This window comes from Biomphalaria glabrata, chromosome 1 (assembly GCF_947242115.1).
Source record: "Biomphalaria glabrata chromosome 1, xgBioGlab47.1, whole genome shotgun sequence".
NCBI lineage: Eukaryota > Metazoa > Mollusca > Gastropoda > Planorbidae > Biomphalaria > Biomphalaria glabrata.
In genome coordinates, this window is record NC_074711.1 from 39,846,437 (window position 1) to 39,857,629 (window position 11,193).

Below are 11,193 nucleotides of genomic sequence, written 5' to 3' on the forward strand. Positions count from 1 at the left end.
GAGACGATCATAGTTGAAAAAGTTCAACGTACATACTAGATTGCTGAGACGTGCACAGTCTGAAAACGTTACAATACCAGGTATGCTTCTGACAGAGACAATAATGTGAGTTCAAACTGTCATTTTTTTTTATTTATTTTTTTTAACATCTACTTTAGTTTAATAATTTTTTTTCATCAGAACAGAATTTCCAACTTTGCATTCTTAAAATAAAATATAATTTATTTAGAGTAGAGTCAGAACACAAAATCATAGTTTTAAAATATTAAGTAAATTAAGCAAAGCTGTGATCTCTTATAAACATTTGTATATAGACTACACACAATTTAATTATTATTTTTCATCAAATTGCAGGAACTACTACATGTACTTATGCCTATTTGACAATAAAAAACCATAGTCAATGAAATAGTAATACTAGTAAATGAGATAAAAGTAAACTAAATATCATCAATGCTATTGAAGCCTGTTTCATCATGGTCATATTCATCCACGACTCCAATAAATGCAGCAGACAAAATGTTACTTTTACAGCTACTGTTGGCAACATTGTTACTTGTTACTTCAACTGGGGTATAATATTTGATTAATCTGTTTACATGAAACATCTTTGATTTGTTTCCTTTCTTTACTATGTAATTTAAGTCTGATAACCTCTTTTCTATTTTGTACGGGCCTTCCCAATATAATTTGAGCTTATCTCCCTTTTTTGGTTTCAACACTAATACCATTTCTCCTGTATCAAAACTTTTTTTTACAGTGTTTCTATCATATAGTCGTTTTTGTTCTTGCCTCGCTATGTCTTCATTATCACATGCAATCTTAGCTGTACTTTGTAGTCTTTCTTTTAATTCCTCAAGATATTCAAACAAGTTAGTGTAATTAGTGTCAACTTCTTTTTCTTTGGTCATAAGTTTCTTCAAAATTGCCATCGGCCCTCTAATTTTTCTTTCAAATACAAGTTCGTAGGGTGAAAATCCTGTTGTATCGTTGGGCAGTTCTCTTATAGCAATTAATGCTGAGGCTAAGTATTTGTCCCAATCTTTAGATCGTTCAGAACACAGCTTTCTTAATATGCTCTTAAGTGAACCATGTAGGCGTTCTACGCATCCATTCGAGGCCGGGTGGTATAGCGAGGACTTGATTATCTTCACATTGAAGAATTTGCAGACTTCTGTGTATAAATCTGAACCATATTGAGAACCGTTGTCAGAGAGAATGGCCTCTGGAAAACCAATCCTAGTGCAGACCGAATACAAAGCTTCTATCACAGTAGTTGTCTCTATATTTCTCAACGGTACAGCTTCAGGCCATCTGGAGAATGTGTCTATCATAGTTAGGATGTATCTATGTTTACTTTCTGTCATAGGAAGAGGTCCAACCAGGTCTATTGCGATTTTCTTAAAGGGTACACCTTGTCTGTCCATCTTCCCCAGCACTGCTTTACCAGCTCTCCCTGGAACTTTTGCTCTCTGACATGGGTCGCAGCATCTTACTAAGTGTTTTACATCTTTATCAACTCCTGGCCAATAAAATTCAGAGTAGATACGAAGTTTTGTTTTCTTTACAGACATATGCCCTGCCAGTGGTGAGCTGTGTGCGTTTTCCAGTATCAATTTACGTCTGCACTTAGGAACAACTAAAAGATCTTTAACTACTTGAGGTTCTGTAAGGGACGTAACTCTCTTGTAAAGCAAGCTGTTCTTTTTGACAAACGTAATACTAGCTTCTTTAGTCACTTGTGTTGTTTGCTCGTTACATTTTCTCCATAGTGGTGCCAGAGTTTCATCTTCTTTTTGTTCCTTCTCTAGACTCCCTTCTATAATTGTTCCTATGATTGGCGTCTTTACTTGAGTTTCTTCCCTTTCTCTGTCCTTCATTCCTCTCGTCTCTACGGCTGACACAAACAGACCTTTCACATTGCCTATTAACACATCAGCGACCGGCTCAGGAAATAGCACAACGATGAATTCTCCTTTCAGGTAAGGTGTGTCAAGCATTGCTTTTGCGGTTTTGTATCTAAATACTTGCCCGTCTGCCAAGCACAAGGAGCATTTCTCTGGCAAAATATCTTCTTCATTGACAAGTGACTCTCTTACGGCGATAACGCTACAGCCGCTGTCTCTCAGGATCGACGCCTTTCTTCCATTCAGCTTTCCTTTTTCTATGTTTAGCGATCCAATGGACTTGTTCATAATGAAGTTAGCCACACTTTCTGGATTATGGTATATCAGATTGCAAGTCCCTTGTCTTTCAGGCAATTGCACCACGGCACATTCGGCTTGATTGGAGTAGTTCCTTCTAGTATCATTCCTATAGGCCTACCTTCCTTGGTTATTCTGGTACATTCCATTTCCATAGTTGTTTCTTCTGTTGTTAACTTGGTTGCTAAATGTGTAATGTGGCCTATTCCATCGCCCTCTTGCTCTGTTGTAAGAATTGCTATAGCGGGGTCTGATGAAATTTCTTCTGGGCTCATTGTATTCAATGTTTGGCCTGATATAGTTTGCGCTGCTAGGACTGGTTTGGTAGCGGTAATTTTGCCTATTCAAATCTCTTCTGTCACTCACTGCGTTGGCCTGATACATTCTCGATTTCTTGAAAATGCTTTTACTGGCGAAGATTATCTTTCTGTTCTCCAACAAATCAACTAGCTTTTCCAACGACTCAGGTTCTTTATCTAGGATCTCTTCTCTTACCTCCTCGTTTAGGGCACTGAGTATAGAGTCTTTCAATATTAACTCTTCCAGCTGTTCAAAGTTCCGTTCTATTTTCGCCGCCTCGCACCACTGTCGGAAGTTCTTTTGTAATGACACAAAAAATTCTCTTGGGCCATCTTCAATTGGGACAGTCTCATGCCATCTTTTCCTGCAGGCTTCCTCCGTCATTCCCACATAGTCTAAGAGCTCTTTTTTTATCTTCTCGTAGTCAGTGCAGTCCACTAATCTTCTCTGTGTCAGGAATTGCCTTAGTTTAGGTGTTATTTTCTCCTGCAGCTGTGCCACCCAGTCTTCTTCTAGAACCTTGTCTCTCCTAGCTGCCATCTCGAACATGTCGAGGTAACATGGTAGATCTTCTGTTGTCATGGCAGGGAAACCTTTACTCAGTCTTGGTCTCTGGGCCGTGACTCCGGTTGTCGCGCTTGATTGTGTTTTATTTTTTTCCTGGGCAATTAGTAAGTCAAGTTTCTTCATTTCTCTTTCGTGTTCCCTTTCTTTCTCTTTCTCCTGTCTTTCTTTGTCTTTCTCCTGTCTTTCTTTTTCTTTCTCCTGTCTTTCTTTCTCTTTCTCCTGTCTATCTTTCTCTTTTTCCTCCAATTCCAGTTCCTTTAATCTTATCATCTGTTGCAGCTTGGACATTTCTCTTTCCTCCACCCTCTCAGATCTTTCTCTTCTCTGTTTCTCTGCCTCACTCTCCTTTTCCATGTTTTACTTTCTATTCCTTCTAATACACAGCACTCAGTACGTTTGCTACACTAAGTTTACAGAAAATGTTAAAATAACAGTCCTAGTATTTCTTTTACCTTAAATTACTACCTTAAGAATAGTTATAGTTTTCCATTATACATATAATAAGAAAATAAAATCAATCCTAATTTTGAAGAATATTTTTAGTTATACAATAGATTAGGCAAGTAAATGATCAAGACAGAAAAATACAAATTGAAATAATGATCAGATTATTAGATTCAGATAGGAAGTTAGAATACGTTGATTTAAAGACTCTTGCCTTTTTTAAATTGGCAACAATAAAATCAGAATGAAATGACTGAAGCCTTAAATTGAGAGGCTAGTATGACAGCAAAGAAAAAAAGCAGGAAAATATATGATAGTCAAATTGAAACAAATTATAATAGAGCAAGAAAATAGAGGCTAGAGAGTAGAGGGTTCAGCTACACGAGAGGTAACACAAATCACTTAACGTCCACTCCCTGCACGTGATCCAACCTGTCCTCGTGATGCAACTTCGGGCTGTCGCTGTCCTCTCTGTACTGGTACTTCAAACCACCGCCGTTCCTCAGGCCAAATCAAGGGGCATAACACATGAGGAAAAATGTTTTAAAATAGAATGAGTGTCAAATTAACAACAATATAACATGTAGAACAATATTTGTAAGTTTAAGAACATCAATTACATGAGGAAAATGTTTTAAAATAGAATGAGTGTCAAGTTAACAACAATATAACATGTAGAACAATATTTGAAGTTTAAGTACATCAATAACAATTTATAACCGCTATACTTATAAAATTTCTGCGACGAGAGGTCCTGGTTTTCTTTCACAATAGCCCCCAACTGTAAGGGAACTCGGGTGAGTTCTTTACTACACTTACATATGGCTCGATAATCTAGGGTATGATTCTCAATTACACTTGTCAATACTTGCTTAACTCAAATACGAACACTTAGTATACATCAACTCTAACTCCTTATATTCATGAATATCGATAATACTTTAATACTTAATAAAGCACACAATTATATCACTCTTATGAAATACACAAAACACCAGCACCCTACTCAGACCAGGTCAGCTCTCCAACTGCTAGACTGACCGCTAGAAACCTAATTGTGCCCCCTTGAAAATCCCGTGATAAAAACAATTCACACACCAACTAATAAAATAAACAAACACACACACAATCTCACATCTTACACACCCACGCTCTTGACAACCCCCCCCCCCCGCGGAAAAAAAATTATATGTATTTATGTGTGTGTTTGTACATAATCTTTATTACATTCTGACCCTTCATTCTTTCGGAAGACGTTTATTATGCAATAGAATAGGTTCTTCCATGAGTTAGTGGAAAAATTGTAGATTCCCCGCTATTACTAGCAAGGGGGTCTGGGGGAACGCTAGGAGCTCCCTCAGCGCGGGGCGAAGCCCGCAGCCAAGCACTATTTCTGATATTGAAAACCAACAAAATGCATATTCTGAGGTATCTACAGTGCATTTTCCTGCTATTAAAAAGTTTTATTTCAAAAACCTAATGTGCTTTTCTTACTGACTTACACCCTCCCGCGCCGTTCGGCGCATTTGCTGTTAAGCTGTTTCCATAAAATTGTAGATTCCCCACCATTACTAGCAAGGGGGTCTGGGGGAGCGCTAGGAGCTGCCCCAGTGCGGGGCGAAGCCCCGCCGCCAAGCACTATTTCTGGTATTGAAAGCCAACAAAATGCATATTCTGAGGTATCTACAGTGCATTTTCCTGCTATTAAAAAGTTTTATTTCAAAAACCTAATGTGCTATTCTTACTGACTCCCGCGCCGTTCGGAGCATTTGACGTCAAGCTGTTTCCATACAAATCTGTCACTGGTAATGTCTGAAGCCTCATCCCACCCGCCATGAGGACCTCCATGAATGAGTGGCCTCTGACCCTTCATTCTTTCTACTCTAAAATAGGTAGGCTACTTTCTGGAGTTAGTGCTTGCTAGCAAGAGGTCTGGGGAGCGCCGGGAGCTCCGCGAGCGCGTGGCATAGCCCCGCCGCCAAGCACTATTTCCTGTATTGAAAGCTAAAAAAATGCATATTTTGAGGTATCTACAGTGTATTATCCAGCTATTTCAAAAACCTAATCTGCTATTCTTACTGACTTAGACCCTCCCGCGCCGTTCGGCGTATTTGGAGGCAAGATGTTTCCATAAAAATCTGTCACTGGCAATGTCTGAAGCCTTTTCCCACCTGCTCTGAAGACCTCCATGAAAGTGTGGCGCTAAATTGTAATAGGATATCATTGCAACTCTTCTTATGCGCAATTCATTTTGTCGGAGAACATGTCCAGCAAACCTCATGCGTCGCTCTCGCACAATCTTACTAAGGGGTCGACTCCCAGTTCGGCATAGGATTTCCTTGATTTAGACCCGATCTCTATAACTGACTGCAGTTTATTAATGGAGCCCAGCCACTGGTAAAAATGTGTAACCTCTCTTGAATACGCTCTTGGAATTAAGTGACTGTAGTTTGCTTTAGATTTTATATCGAAAAGAGAAGTTTTATCGTCAAAATCATCTGTTGGGGGTTTTCCACCTCAAAATGCTCTGTAAGGGGGATCTTAAACTCAAAACCATCTGGAGGGGGTTTAAACTTTAAAAAAAAAGCCATCTGTAGAAGAGGGGTTTAAACTCAAAACCCCCGATTGGATTGGCTACTCTGAAATAATTTTAGTGTGTAATTTACATTTTTTTTAATATTGAAGAGGTATTTTTTAGCATCAAATCCATCTGAATGGGGGTTTAAACTCAAAACCCCTTTTGGCAACGCTCATAACATTTTGAGTGCGTAATTTGCTTTTTTTTTCTTACACTGAAGATGTATTTTTTATCCTCAAACTCGAACCCCTCTGGTAGAGGTTTTAAACTCGAACCCCCCTGGTAGGGTTTTTTAAACTCGACCCCCCCTGGTAGGGGGTTTTAAACTCAAAACCCCCTGGTATGGGGTTTTAAACTCAAAACCCCTTTGGTTGTGCTGGGGCAAGTGATGGTTTAGTATTAAAATCTCAACTAAAATAAACAAAATCAAAGCAAAAAATCAGTCACTAAATTCCGACTCCCCCCTTCTGGGGGGGGGGGGGAGATTTCTTTTCGGGGGGGCCCCTGGCTACGCCCATGATATATATATATCACCTAAACCTGGTGGTGGCACAAATGGGGATAGTGGTGTGTGTGTGTATAAGAGCGGAGGTGACACAGTCAAGACGGTTCAGAGCCCGGTTCACTACAGTCCGGTGGACTACAGCTCAGTTCAGCGGTGTGGTTCTGTACGGAGCATTACGACGGTTCAGTGCGAGTACTGTCAAGTACAGTTGAGACGACTGGCGTCTTGATCTTGGTCTGCGATCGAGTCCGACACAACGAGCCTAGTGTAAGAAGTCCGTCCTGAACTGTTGAACCCAGTGCAAGCCCGGAACGAGACGGAGAGGCCAGTGCAAGAGTTGATACGGCGGAACGGTGTTATCGGAGAGATATTTGTACAGTGTACGTGTTGCCAATTGTACAGTATTGGCTGTTATTTATTCAACTATTAAAGTGTTACGTTACTTTGGAGCCCTGAGTTGTCAAGTTCTTTAAGTTGGTGGTGTAAGGTGCAGTTTGCAGAGAGCCTGGATAGTGAGATATGTGTATATATAGAGAGAGCTCGGGGGGGGGGGGGCAAATGTCAGAAATGTTCCGATATGTTTGTTTGAGACAAACATCTATAAAAAAGCTAACAAGATCCTCGAAATAAAGAATCACCCTTTGTGTCAGGATTTCGTGATTTTACCATCACAAAAGAGATACAAGACACCGATAGCAAAGACAAACAGACACAAACACTCTTTTGTTCCCCTGGCAATCAAATCATTAAATAAGAATAATCTGGTATAAACTTTGTCACATGTAAATTATGAGTGAGTCTGGTGTGAATATACACTTTTGTTTCTTATAGTTATAATGTTTTTTGTTTGGTGTAGTGCACAAATTGTAAGACAAATTTCCTTACGGATAATAAAGATTATTATTATTATTATTATATATATATATATATATATATATATATATATATATATAACTCTCGAGCCCAACAAGACCATGTTTTTTGACGACAAAATTCGTTTTTGTCAATGTCGCTAGGAGCATTATAAAGATTGATTTCGATCCGAGAATTATATAGGCCTAACTGGGAAGGCGACAAAAATTCATATTTATCTGCCACATCTGCTAAAATGGAGTGATTGTGTCTTGAAAAATGTCCTTCCCACCAGAAGTCAAGAATGTCTCTAATGTTTCAGTGGGCAGTCTCAAATTGACAATTATTTTTTTCTGAAGGTAGACTTGCGCGTCATTTAGAACTATTTCAGCTAATACATGGGCCCAAAACTCATGATAAGTGAGAAAATTTAAAGTTTGCCTAGCAAGTAAAAATCCGCCTGCCTCAGATCTAATAAAAGAATCTTCATCTTTTCTAGTCAATGTGTCCAGAGTTTTTAAAATTTAAAAAAATGTATCCCTAACCATCTTGACGTCTTCTCTAGCGCTCCAGCGTGTTTCAAACAAGCGCTTAATGAAAATACCTGTTATTTTGATGATGACGCCCTAGTGGTGTGTTGAATCCTCATTTTGCTTCCCTTGCATAGCCTACCTACATACTTTTCTCGACAAGATCTAGTTATAGACCTGTTCTGTTGTCACAGATTAATAATAAATAATAATAAAAAAAAGTTAGTTATATATGTCTACCTTGATAAAGACAGTCTCGTTATTATCATTATTAATTAGTAACGTCTACAGTAATGTATTATTAATCTGTGACAACAGAACAAGGCCTACATCTGCATTTAAATCCACGATGGATTCAAAGAGTAATGAAGGTTATCACTGAAAATTAAAAACCATGAGACCAGCAGATCTCACATTGAAAGGAACTTGACGTTTATCTTCAAGTAGGAAACAATATTGACAGCAAGGCTCAAAATTTAATTAAGCAAGAGGGAAAAAGTATAGAGACTACCTGAAAAGAATCTTTGACATCCTCAGACATCGCGAATAAAGTTCCTCATATAAACCAGTGCATTTAAAAATGAAGGAGCAGCATGTAGGCCTACCATGTAGGCCTATAGGCACCTATTAGTGCTTCAGAAGATAGTGGGCATATAAAAGTGAGTTACATTCAGAGATTCAAATAAATTTTTTAAATTTGATTCTAAATGATCTATCGCTTACATACATTTAATTTAAGAAAGAATATAGAGAGGAATGAGAAAACGATAATTAATATTGAATGGTGCTACAACGGCCCAACAGACTAACGGATATATGAAGGTGATCGGGATTAGCAAAGTAGCAAAATAAATACATTTTTCATGTTACATTTTAAATTCAGTAGTTTGTGTTTGTTTGTATGTGTTAAAAAACTTTCTTCTATTTATTGGCTATAAGACTAGGAACCTAATACATAGCCTACTGGAGGGAAGTTTGATGCCACTTACCTCGTGATACCCCGTGCTGCCCGCTCATTGGTTAACATAAGTTTTCACTGTACATTTTTCTAATTAAAAAAACAACAACACATTTATATTATAGAATCTTATTTGAAATAAATACTGACTTATTCCATGTGCTTGATACATTTAATTAAACTAAGAATTTAAAACACGTCTTTTTTTGCTTTCAAATTCCAATTCTAGCTTAGGCCTTTCTTGTGACATTGTTGATCTTATATAATTTTTTAGCAGTTTTAATTTTGAAGATGACCGTTCGACGCTAGTCACCGACACAGGAAGAGTTACAGGTAATCGCATAAGGCCTTATATACAATTATTTTAACAAGTTAAGGATAAATTATTATTTTTACAGTAGAGCCTACATCTATGGGACCTATTTCAGGCTTTTATTAAATTTCTGTTGCTATTAATTCTTCAATAAGTTACTTTCCATTTATATCTGATTGCTTTTCCGTAGGATCAGCTAGTTTTAATTATAATTTGGAACAATGATTCTGCAAATATTTTGGTATAAAATTTATATAAAATTTCAAAACATTTAGGCTATGTTTTTTAAACATCTCAAATTAGTCCTTTATACATAGGCCTATATTTTATATCAAGTATGGGTCTATGGGATACTTCATAATAGGCCTAATGTTCCTAATCTAACGCGTTTTTTTTTTAATATTCTGTGTACGTGTTTATAACAGATGCCAGTTCTCTTGCTTCCAGGATAATAGAGTGTTTAATGGTATATGTTCGCTTATCTCCTCTTGTAATAATTTATGCAACGAATAGTGTTTTTACCAAATATTACTTTCCCATAAAATAATTTAGGCTGCTGTAACAATATGCTATGTTGGCGATATAATGGCGATGTTGCTTGGATCTATATATTTTGCCATATAACAACAGAACAATTAAATGTTAAAATTCTGGTGTTTATTACAAAGACAATTCGAAGCTGTCATTTTTTAAAATAAGCTATTAATTTTTTTTTTAAGTTAACCGTGGAATAATTTGTGTCCGCCCTGAAATTAGTAAGCCTGCATGTAATGCACACATTGCACACTTAGGTCTAGAAGTTGCGGCCCTCAATACAAACACTGTTCACAAAGGAGGTTGTACAAAAAAAATTGTCATTGTTCTGTTCTTTATTGGCCGGTTTGTATGTGTTGAACTTCGCTTGAACCAAAAGATTTTATACACCAAGAAGGATGTATGCTGAATAATATGCAAATCCATTAAGCTTTAACATTAGAGAGTGGTAGCAACGTAATATAGAACAAAATATTGTTTACAATATCAACAATTAATTAAAAGAATTTCGATTTGTAACTAATTATTAACTCAAATTGCGTAATTATCGATGCCCCAAAATCACCCGTCAACCTTAGGGGTTGGGGGTGGTTGTGAAGCGATGAGCGGGAAATCATCTCTATCCCATCTCCCCTGAATCCAGTGATGTCTATATTATATAATTACTCTTAAGCCAGAGCATATTTTCCTCCGCATTGTCATGAGTGCCATTGTTTCCGTTTTTCCAGCTTTTCATTTGTATCACGAAAATGCAGTTAGAAATAGTAATAGTAACAGTTGCATGATGGTATTGTTTATAACGTCACCTGTGCTAATATGTTTATATTGCGATATTGTTTGTTGTGAATGTTTTGTGAGAAAGTAGGATGTGACGGAAATAAAAAAGATAGTCTTCTATGTCTACTTGTATAAACACAAAGTATCCGTTATTATTATTGTTCTTATTAATTAATGTCTACAGTATTTTATTTATTTATTTGTGACAACAGAACATCACCAATAGCTGATAGCCAAAGGATAGATTATACGTTAAATTTAAATGTTCATAATTAAGCTCGCTATTAAAGATTGCCTAATTTTTCGGTGCCTAATTTTCCGACTTGTCAAAAAGAGCCCAATTTACCGGTGCTTAAATCTCTGGGTGCCTACATTTCCGCGTGCCCAAATGTCAAAGTGCTTAAATCACCGGTGCGACAAAGTGCGGACGGTTATCGATGGACTTGCAATAAATGTCGCATGCGAAAATCAATGCGACACGGCTCTTTTCTTATGGGCAGCTATTAAAGCATAAAACAAATAATTATCCTGACCTATTGTTGGGCATGAGACAAGACACAACATGAAATGTCACGAGAAGCCTGACAAATAGATAAATCAATCTTTACAGATTGGTGCAATTTCTTGCGCT